Source organism: Gossypium hirsutum, chromosome A01, assembly GCF_007990345.1.
Source record: "Gossypium hirsutum isolate 1008001.06 chromosome A01, Gossypium_hirsutum_v2.1, whole genome shotgun sequence".
NCBI lineage: Eukaryota > Viridiplantae > Streptophyta > Magnoliopsida > Malvales > Malvaceae > Gossypium > Gossypium hirsutum.
In genome coordinates, this window is record NC_053424.1 from 112,137,418 (window position 1) to 112,149,585 (window position 12,168).

Consider the following 12,168-nt stretch of genomic DNA (forward strand, 5'->3'; position numbering starts at 1 on the left):
GCTGCTTTGGCTACTGGTTCAAACATTCCATAATGGCGTGAATCCTTCGACTCGGTAGATGATTGATGCAGCTGCTGAAGGAACTATCAATAATAAAACACCTGAGGCGACTTACAAATTTATTGAGGAGATGTCACTAAATAACTATCAGTGGCAAGTTATGAGAACAAAGCCGAAGAAAGCAGCCGGTGTTTTCAACCTCGACGCAGTTACTATGCTATCTAACCAAGTAGAACTCTTAAATAAAAAGATTGACGGTTTGTGTGGTTCTACTCAGGTACACCCAGTGATGAGGTTTGATTCGAATGGAGGAGGAGCGTGCACAGAATATCAACCCTTCAACCCTAGCATTGACGAGGAACAAGTCCAATATATGGGTAACAATAACTCTAGATCCCAAAATAACCCATATAGTAACACTTATAATGCAGGTTGGAGGAACCATCCCAATTTCTCGTGGGGCGGTCAAGGAAATCAAAGGCCACAACATCCTCCGGGTTTTTAACAACCACCTTACCAGCAAGAAAAGAAGTCGAACGTTGAGGAGATGCTAACCAAATTCATCTCGGTTTCAAAAACCCATTTTCAAAATACCGAGACAACACTTAAGAATCAACAAGCATCAATCTAAGGGCTCGAAACTCAAATTGGACAGCTTGCTAAGTTGATTTCTAAATGACCACAAGGCAGCTTGCCAAGCAACACAGAATCTAACCCAATGGAGCAACTCAACGCGATTACTAGTCAAGATGAGGAAAGGTTAGTCACACTTGAACCAGAACCAAGGCAAGAAACTGAGATAAGCAAAGGCAAAGGTGAGGTAGACCATAATGAGCAGAAACCAATAAGTACAGAATACAAACCTCGTGTGCCATACCCTAATGCGACAAGGAAAGACCGTTCAGATGAACAATTTGGTAAATTCCTTAAACTCTTAAAAAGTTACATATTAACTTGCTGTTTGTTGAAGCTCTATCGCAGATGCCAAACGTAATGAAATTTTTAAAGGAGTTTTTAGCAAATTAGCGGAAGTTGGACGAGGCTTCACATGTGAAGCTAAACGCAGTTTGCTCAGCTATTCTACAGAATAAACTATCCAAAAAATTGAAAGATCCAGGGAGTTTTACAATTCCTTACTTAATTGGTAGTTTAGATGTTAATAATGCATTAGCTGATTTAGGGGCTAGTATTAACATCATGCCTTACAAAATGTTTAAACAATTAGGTCTTGGGAAACCCAAACAGACTAGGATGAGCATTCAATTAGTAGATAAAACTATAAGATTTCTTAGGGGTATTATTGAAAATGTGTTAGTTAAAATCGATAAATTTATATTTCCCGTTGACTTCGTTGTTCTAGACATAGAGGAGGATAGCAAAACTCCTTTGATTTTAGGAAGGCCCTTTTTAGCAACTGTTAGAACGATTATTGATGTTGGCACAGGTGAGCTCACACTTCGTGTGGGAGACGAAACAATCACCTTTCAAGCTCGCAATTCCAGCAACACATCGAAAATTGAAGGTGATTGTCTAAACCATTCTACTAAAACTAACAATATGGTACAACCTTCTTTGCAAGAAATGAGTTTGAAGGAAGTACATGAGCCATTTTCAAGCAATAGTAGAAGGTTGGTATGAAATTCAAGAACGGGGAGCATCAAAATGGTTTCAAGCACAGAATGAGTTTGACACATCGTATTGTTCCATATTCACCCCATTTAATATCCCTTTCCTGCTCACCGTCTTTTCTGTCCTTCTCTCACCTTTCTTATTTATCTATGTAGGAAGTAACAATATAACAATAGCAACTACGATTAGCTTAAAAAGTTTTTGTGCACTATGACTAAGTTTTTCTATTTTGGTGTCCTTTTTTTAGGATCACTTTGACTATTTCACTCTTTTCTCACTCACAATGCTTTTTTGCTTTATTTAGTACTTTTTCATCTCATTTTAACTTTTTTTTTCTGAATTTTTCTTTATTTGCACACCTTTGCTTGACCTATAATTACTATATCACATTGTTTCTTCTTGTTTCACTGTGATCTTTCAAAATCATTGTTATCTCTCTACCTATCCCTCAATACGTATGGTCCGACATCTAAGTTGGTGCAGTTCGGGGACCAAAGAAAAATGATAAGTATAATTCATGTTTTGGCTTAGGGTTTTGTATGAAGGTTTCTTAATAAGTGATTTCTGGCTCAAATATAAGTACTAAAGATCGTTGAATAAGGTTGGCTTTTTGGCTCTAAGTTTATACCAAATAATGGCTTAGGTCATCGCTAGGTATTTCAATATTCATGACTTTAATCTACTAAATAATCGCAATTCTAGTTAACTATTATTCATACTAACATGTTCGTTTTCCTATATTTTCTCTATCATTTGGTATACTCAATTACTTAATGCCTATTCACAATGTAATATATAAAGCCAATTAGTCTACTAATTGATAATTAAAATCATTCACTATCATGCCAAATTTACAGTAAACACAATCAACCTATATACATACTCCTAACCAATCACTTGTATTTGTACAAGCTCAAGCACACATTAGACAAGAAAAATAAATTCAAAAGAAAAACAAAAATAAATTTCCTAAAATAAAAAATAAAAAAATTCCTATATTACCTTCCACACACTGTAGATACCACATTGTCCCTAATATGCAACCCTCAAAAATAAGAAAAGCTACCCGATTGATCGTGACATTGTCGTAAACTTATGGTGAGTTTCTGCTTCTTTATTTGTTAAAGATCGTAATTGTAGTGCTTTCTTCATGTAGGAGTTCGTGCATAGAAAATTTATACAAAACATATATAAACTAATGTTAACCTACTCCTTATCTAAAACAAAAATTGAAAATTATCCAAGTTAATTATTTTAAAGTTCCCCAAAATAAACATTAAAAATAAAGTTCAATCATCAAATCTAGGTGGTTGCCACCGTTCCATCGAAGTTTTCCCTCTCCCTGAAACATAGGTTCGTGATGAGCCTCCACCCGACGAATGGGCTTGTTGAGTTCTGCTTTGGATGACTGGCCATTTGTGCAAAGATCTTTACGGTTGGAATGTCACCTCGTAATCGTCATCCTCTAGAAATTGCTCCATATCGTCCTCCTCTTTGTCCTCCTCGTCATCTCTTTCCTTATTATTCTCTTCTTCCTCCTAGGATTGTTGGTGGACCTGCGTCGAGCCGTATTTGTTAGGAGGCAAGTTTGGTATTGGAATACCATTTTTCCTTGCGAATTCTTGTCCAACCGGGCTTATTTCCTGCATCCACCATATTACCCATTCCATGTCTAGGATACCACTTCTTCAAGTCCTTTTCGAGCTAATGATGTTATTTTTCTTTTCATTAATCCCAAGACATCCATTTTTTTTCTTTTGTTGGTTCCAATCCTTGATTGGCCTCATAAATTGTTTTTAGGTTTCCATTGGAACCTTGACCTTTTTACACAATGTCGTCACTAAATTGGGAAAGAAGACCTCGACCTTCTAGACGCTTATGCATCACTTCATACTATGATAGATCCACCTCTCGATGCATACTTGTTTCTTTTGTAAAATAGCATATAACAAAATAGCTCAAAAACTATTGATGTTAGATACATTTAAAATAGGTGTAATCCTAGCGCAATTGCATCCATATTTTTGCAATTGGGAAAATAATTTATTGGTTAAAGGAGGTTGGGACATCGGTACCCGGTCAATGCCTCTATTCATCCCTACCCTCGATTAAATAATTCATAATTTTTTTCCATATCTATGTTTTTGAAGTATGTTAAATCAATGTTATTAATAAAATTAGATTCATAGTATGGTACATTGTAAAATTCACAAATTTCCCTAGGGGTGATGTACACCTCTAACCCTTAACTGTTATGTTTTTCCAAACATCATCAAAGGTCTCCTAGATTCCTAGTCCTAAAATGATGAGTAAAATTCCTATACTACCAGAATAAAAGCAGGTTCTTTCAAAGTTACACAAAATCCCTCCCACCTATGATACTAGACTAATGCCCAAATTTCTTTACATAAGTTCAGCGATGGTTCGAAACCCATCTATTGTGTGAATGTCTTCCCTTGTAGTTCAAAAAATATTTTTTGATGTTTGGGTTTGGAAAATTAGAGGGATTTACATTCATCGGTGTTTCTTTTTCATTAGTTCTTCTAACTTCCTAGGAGGCATGTTTCTAATGACTTTTATCTAGATGAACTTGAACCTAAGAAATGTATTTCTAATTAATCAATAAAATAGAAAAATGGCAAAAGGAACTCTTAACCTTGTTACACCGAATGCTTTTCGTTCTGTTTATGGTCTTGTTACAAATTCTCCATGGACATGTAGCTTGTTACCTACACAAGAGAAGAGCTGAAGAAGAGAGAAAGGAATTGCAACAAAAAATAAAATAAAAAAGGGGTTGAAATAAAGGTTTAGGAGTAAAGGGTTTTAATGAGGATTTAAGCTCTTAAGGTTAAGAAACTTAATAAAAGTGGTCTATGTGTTAAATAAACTTATATAAGGTGTTTTTTTAAAGTTAAAATAAGATGGAATTAGGGTTTTGGTCGGTAGGTTGGGTCAAACCTTGCAAAATTTTGCAGTGATGTCGAGACACAAGGGTTCCTTATTGCGACACCCCTGGTAGTATCCCATTTTCACAACATCGGGGTTCGATGTCGTAACACACCTTCAAGTTTTCAAGTTCTAAGGCTAAACTCTTTGATGTTGTGACACAAGGGTACCCGTGTTGCAACATCAAATTGAATCTTTCAATTTTTCAAGTCTGTGGTCAGTGTTACGACACGGAGTTTCTGTTTTGTGACACCAACCCTATTTTGGCCTGATTTCTTGTCTTTCGAGGTGTTTGGCATATTCATACCCTATTTTTAAATAATTCTAATAAAATTAAGTCTTATTCTACCTACTTAGTCCTAATTTATATCTTACTCCTATTTAATTAGTATCATTCGAATTCATCAATAATCAAATTACACTAATTTACAGCATACTAAATAAATTGTCCACAATTTCATCACGTATGGTTGTCGAATTCATCCGACAACTCAGTAAGTGTGTTCATGGACATTCCATCTTGTGTTTTTCTATTGAAATTTATCCAACGTTCGTCATGCCACTGCACCGTACTCTATTTATCTCACTCTTTGAATTTAATCTTTTGACCTACATTTATCACATAACATACATTTCCTGAATCAATTTCGTTAGGAATATTTATAGATATCTCATAGCCTTTATTCCCTAATTTTTTCTCGCATTCCTCGCTTTGTAGGTTACCACATTTAGAGGTTTCAATCTCAGCATTAATTTTCATTATCAATTTATTGTTCTCTAAGTCAAGGTGGACCTAGATGTGGCTAAAAAGGGTCTCCTTAGAAAAATAGGGATCTCACAGTCTTCCTCAAAATCTAAAATCACAAAATCAATAAGGATAATAAAATTACACACTTTAACCAACACATCTTCAAGCACCTCTTTCGGTTTTACCACAGATTTGTCAGCTACTTGTAGTGTGATGTGTCTTTTTAAGCTCCCATAACCCTAGTTTCTTATATGTTGATAAGAGCATTAGATTAATACTAACTCCTAAGTCACATAGGTTCTTACTGAAGTGTGTGTCTTTAATCTCTATCGGAATAGTGAAACTCCCGACTCTTTTAATTTTGGGGGTATCTGTTTAGTTATTATCTCACTACAGGATGCGTCTATGTTAATTTGATCTCTCTTTTTTTAAAGTTTTCTATGCCTAGCCATTTTTTTTAAAGAATTTGCATATTTTGGCCTTTTCTCTATCATATAAATAAGGGGAAAATTAACAGTAAGCGATTTAAATAAGTTTAGAAAACATAAAAATTATACTTCATCCTTTTTGCATTTATCTTCTAGCCATGCTGGGAATGGTATTTTCGTGAGGACAGGTTCTATGTTCTGCTCAACTTCTGACTTAACTATTGGTTGGGCTACTGTTTCTGGTCCTACTTCAACATCATCTCCTTAAGGGGTCTCCTCATGAAGGTCATCTTCATCTCCTTTGTTCTCCTTTTGAGTCATTCGAGTTACTCAACACTTTACCCAAGAAGAGCGTTATTGCTTTAACTTGCTCATTCCTATCTCTTTGAGGGTTATTTTCTCTGTTGCTTGGGATATCTGTACCAATTTGTCTTTTGATATCTCTCATCATACTCATCAGTTGGCTCATCTGATTTTCAAGTTTGGTCATTGTGGTTAATGTTTGAATGCATTTAAACTGGACTTGTCACACTTCTGTCCACATTCACTGCATTTCTCCCTCTATTTTGTCTAGGCTTTTACAACATAAAATATGGTCATTTTTGTTGGCCCTTTTCTGAGTTTTCTGTAAATAAGGAGGTTGGTATGTAATATTTTTCAGTTTTGGTTAGAACTATTACCTCCTTCTTAGTTACAATCCCATTACAGATTAGGGTGGCCTCTCTAGCCAGGATTATAATTGTTTGAATAGGTATTTCCACCTTATTTCTGATATAGTTCATATCATCGGCTTGGTTCTCAGGGTACTAATCCTCGGCTTGGTTCTCAGAGTACTAATCTATTGTTCTCCTTGCCTCATTCCTCATGGGCCTTTGAGATAATGATTCTAAACGGTTCAGCTTGTCCAATATTTGCTGGTATTTATCCTCCTCGTGGATAGCTTTAGCTGTAGATGGTCTTCGACTAAGTAAACCACTCATTCAGCCATTGACAGGAATTCATAATCATATTCACTATCAGTTGATAGGCATCCTCTTACGTTCGATCCATTAAGGCTCCTCCTGCGACTCCATCTAGTCCTGACCTAAAATATGCATCTAGCCCGTTGTAGAACATTTGCAACCTTCGTCATTCGGGCAAACCATGATGAAGACATCTTTGTATCAGTGACTTAAACTACTCCCAAGCTTCATGAAAATTCTCTCCGTCCATTTGTTTGAAGTTCGTGATCTCTCTTCTTAGTTAGATTGTTTTGCTTATAGGAAAGAACTTGTACAAAAAAAAATTTTGCAAGTTGATTCAATGTTTTGATAGATCCTAGTGCCTGTGAATCTAACCAAGAAAATGCATTATCGATTAAGGAGACAGGGAACAACCGAAGATGAATAGCATCATCGATAACCCCATTGAATTTGAAAGTATCACTAAGTTGGAGAAACTATTTTAAGTATTGATTTGGGTCCTCCATTGTTGTCCCTCTAAACTATAGGTTGTTCTGAATCTTTTGGATCATTGCCGACTTAATCTCAAATTTGTTTGTTGTAATTGTCGGTATTGTGATACTGCCCTATACTGCATTCAGATTTGGTAGCGGATAATCCCTAAGCGTGCATTCCTCCTAAGCCATTGTTGACTTTATTGACAATTATGGTGATGGTGATGGTAAGTCTTGTAAGTGTGGATCGTCAAATAGCGGATTATTGCATGGTGGATAAATTGTAGCAGACAGGTTATTTTGCATTGGCTATTGTTGTTGCTGGCGTCGATTACGACAAATAATTCTTTCTGGATGACTGACTGACTTTATAGGTATGCCGATATTCTGAGTAATACGCTGAAATCCACAATGAAAAGAAAGAAGTTAGTAAACTAAATTAATAAATATAATAATAAAAATAAAATCATATCTATAATTTAAAATTTTTCTAGCTATCCTATTAAACATAAAAATTAAAATCAATCTAATGGTAAAGCTTCCCCAGTAACGGCGCCAACAACTTGACCGTCTCTCGATGTACCAACGTTGGAAGTGAGAACACTGCAACTAAAGATAGGAATTAAAGCAGTGTCCTCAAGTATGCAGGCTAGGTTGTAATATAGATTTGTACAACGAAGAACTAAAAGTACATCGGGGATCGTATTTAAGGGAGGCTAGACTAAACTAATATTAACATCTACGCAAACGGGTCTAAGTAGTACTTTAATTAAATTATATTACGATTATTCCTAAGGTGGTGATAAAAGATATTCTGTAAAAGTAATAAGAAATAATTGCTGAAACAAATTGTAGAATTTATCTTATTAAATGACAGAAGACTAACTTGCTTAAGTGTTCATAATTAACTCCTACTTCGGGATTAGCTAGTCATTATGTAATACGCCAAACCCGACTGAGTAACTTTGAACCGAATCTAGCGAGTCACTTTAGCCATCAAAGTGACTCTCCGTTAACTCCCAACCTAACCTCCAACACACCACAAATTCAAAACATGGAAGTTGTGCTAAGTTTCACACATTGCAGCAGAATGTCATAACATCATGCATATATTATAAAAAATATGAGCTTATAAAAAAAATAGAGGAACTGTTCGCATATCAATCTACAACAAATTAAGGGTTCGCAAACATCAGTCAACATAGGTTTGCATAGCAGCAATCAACGTCAGTTCACATCACATATGACTTTGCACATCAACCTAAGTTTGCATACAGTAATATAGGTTTGCATGCTGACATTTAATATAGGTTCGCTAAGAAATATAATAGGGTTCGCATAAGCACATGAGTTCGCATACATATATGGGTTCGCTAAATCTACCGGGGTTCGCTAAGTAGTAAGGCTATCGCTAACAGGGGTACGCATGTAATTTTTTGGGGTCACAAACATACAGTGGTCATAGAAAATAGTAATTAGCAATAAATATAACTCGAATATTTTGATAAAATTTAAGGTAATACAACATAACACTTATGGATTAAAAACATCAACTTCATTCATAATAAAAAAGATAATTAAATATTTTAAGACATGGTTCGCAAAAAGGAAAATAAAATTAAAAAAATTGAATCTAATAACTGTAGTGATAATCAAGCAAGAAAAATCCCATGAAAAATCTACATAAATAAAATCACATCCCTTCTTCTCCAGGTTCACTGATATCCACTCAGGACTTAACCTCGCTTAGACCATTTGCCTCACATCTTGCCACCCACGACCTACTTACCTGCAAAGTAAGAGAAGAGTGGGTGAGTTCATTGAGAACTTAATGAATAATCAGCAGAGTATGCTTAAAACTCAGAGTTTAAAACAGAACGAAGACTTAGTCTAAAAATCATGTCGTGAGTTGGGTTCGTCGTAAAGATGCGAGACCCAGTTCGTAGATTCTGCTTGTCAGAAAACATAAGTTTGAAAATAGTTCTGCATATACTTACTGAAAATCATTATTTAAAAACTTAGCTTGTTCTTGTTTGAGAATATATCTTATATGTAGCATCAGACATGCTCACTGTAACACCCCTAACCCGTATCTATCACCAGAGTAGGGTTACAAGTATTACCGATCAATACACATCATTTAATATCCATATCTCATACATTCATACATTCTTATACAAGTACCATTCAACACAATCATATTGTCCCTTATAAGGGCCTACGAGGCATTAAACATGCTTTAAAAGTGGTTCGGGACTAAACAGAAAACATATGAAAATTTTGGAAACTTAGAAAAATTTCAACATCTCAAGTATCCCACGCCCGTGTGAACAGGCTGTGCGCCTCACACGGCTAGTAGACACGCTCGTGTCATAGACCGTGTGGAAACAGGACATACATACTGACTTGCATCACACGGCCGAGGATACACCCGTGTAAAAACTGGAGAATATACTGACTTAGCCACACGACCGACCACACGCCCATGTGTCTAGGCCATATAACTCACTAATTTGTACCACACGGCCAGTAACACGCTCGTGTGTGAGACCGTGTGGAACATACTAACTTCAATTCAATTTCAATACCAGGGGACACATGGCCGTGTACTAAACCGTGTGTCACACACAGCTGAGACACACGCCCATGTTGTAACACCCCGAACCCGAAACTGACATCGGGGTCGAACACGAGGTGTTAACTGGCTTTAACCTCTTACAAAATTTATTTTCCAGACACTGCCCAATCTGTGTACTAGTCGTTTTAAAAATCATATCTTGAGTTTCGTAACTCGAAAATCAGTTTCGTAATTTTTCCCAGAAACTAGACTCATGTGCCCATCTATGTATTTTTTTAGAATTTTTGGTTGGGCCAATTAGTACAGTTTATTAGTCAAAGTTCCCCAAGTTGCAGGGGTCGACTACACTGACCTTTGCCCATTACGACTGGGATATCTCCCTGCACGGGGCTTCAATACTGTTGCCGTTTGTTTCTATGGAAACTAGACTCAGAGAGGAATCTGCACATATATGGTACGACTCCTAATTATCTCTGGTTAATTTATAATGAATTTCCAAAGTCGGAGCAGGGAATCCAGAAACCGTTCTGGCCCTGTCCCACTAAAATCTGATTATCTCTTAATATACTGCCCATATGATCTTTTCGTTACTTCCTCATGAAAACAGACTCATCGAGCTTCGATTACGTAATGTATTCATCAATTAATTCCACTTCTACTATTTTTAGTGATTTTTCAATCTCATGACACTGCTGCTGCCAGCATCTGTTACGAAAGTAACTAGGTCCATTTCATGCCTACCCTCGATCCAACTCAATCGAACATTCGTGCCATTTTCGCATGGCTTAAAGTTTACATGCCATAATTCAAACACAACGTACTAGCTTATACATGCCAAAATGATCTTCTAAGCACACTAAGAAGAAAGTACCAAAACTAGCTATCCGGTGTGATGACTTCGATGACGGCCCGACCCCGCAAAAATTGATGAGTCCAAGCAACCTATAATGGGTGACAAGGAAACACCGGGTGAGTTTATAACTCAGTAAGTCATAAGCAATGCTCTACTATACATCAATAACATTATCACAAGAGGAACAAAATGGAATGAGACAATTTACTCCATCCATACCGAACCATGCCATAGTTCCTCCAACCTACCGATTCAATTTCATATCAATTCATGCATTCACAATTCATATACTCATCAATAGGACATTGAAGCATTTTCATAAATCAATTTATTTTCGTTACAATCAAACCACAAAACGGCCTTTCACCCATCCTACGATAAATTTTTATGTACGTGACTTCAAGTATAGTTGTCACATAGGTTCAACTTACCGAGCTCAACACCAAGTATACGCATAGCACATATTAGCCATGTACTCAAGACACTTACCCGATCCGCTGTCCGCGATCAGCTCAATAGTGTCGCACACATAGTGTCCATAATGATTCACGAATGTATATTGAGCCCGCACACTCAGTGCTATATAATCAACTCGCACACTTAGTGCCACGTAATCAAATCGCACACTTAGTGCTACATAGTCAGACTCGCACACTTAGTGCCGCATGGTCAATTCGCACACTTAGTGCATCATATTCATTTCGCACACTTAGTGCAACAAAGTCGAATCGCACACTTAGTGCTGTACAATTTAATCCCGCGCACTTAGCGCCAATCTCATGGTCATAAATGGTTATCCCGCACGTTTAGTGCCGAGATCAACAACTCATTACATCTTACCTCTTTATTTCATTCAACAATTTCATCATCACATACGTACATGCATATATATATGTACATTTATTCATTCCATTCAGCATCAATACACAACATTATGACCATTGAAATAATACCAACTACATGCTTAATGACTTACCTCGTGTTGGGTAAGACGGTTCCAACTCGGCTACTCGATAACCTTTTCTTTGCCTTTGCTCGATTCACCTCCTTTAGCTCCTTGAGCTATATCAATAATTTAACTAGTTTAACCACCTTGCTAAATATTTACAATCCAATCTCACATGTATATGTATGTTAGTATATTCGGCTAATAATCTCATGCAACTACCAAAGCCGAATCAACTAAATATACTTATGTATATACACATGTATCATCATCGAAATCACCTAAGCTTAGACATCGATTTTTAATTTCAAGTAAGTTGCCGAATGCAACCTTACTAAATTCTCATGGATTCAATATACCATTACCATGAAATCAACAACCAAATTCATAGACAATTTAGGAAAATCACATTACAAATCTCATATTCAAGCAAAGACCATGGCCGAAATGCACATATGACCTCATAACAAAAATATTGAACCTTTGGTTGCCCAATTAGCTTAACATCCATCAAATTTTAAATCAAGAAACTCACCTCATCTATAATCAACCCTCAATGCCCTAAAGCATCAAAAACAACCTCAAAGAAATACAACCATCCATGG

The 12,168-nt window shown here is 36.3% G+C and overlaps 1 non-coding gene across 1 annotated transcript; it reads left to right on the plus strand.

Annotated features, from left to right (window-relative positions):
* Positions 1 to 6,889: 6,889 nt before the first annotated feature.
* Positions 6,890 to 6,996, plus strand: LOC121207855 (small nucleolar RNA R71). Its single transcript, XR_005902975.1, has one exon. It is a non-coding gene; the product is annotated as a small nucleolar RNA R71 (small nucleolar RNA).
* The last annotated feature ends 5,172 nt before the right edge of the window (positions 6,997 to 12,168 follow it).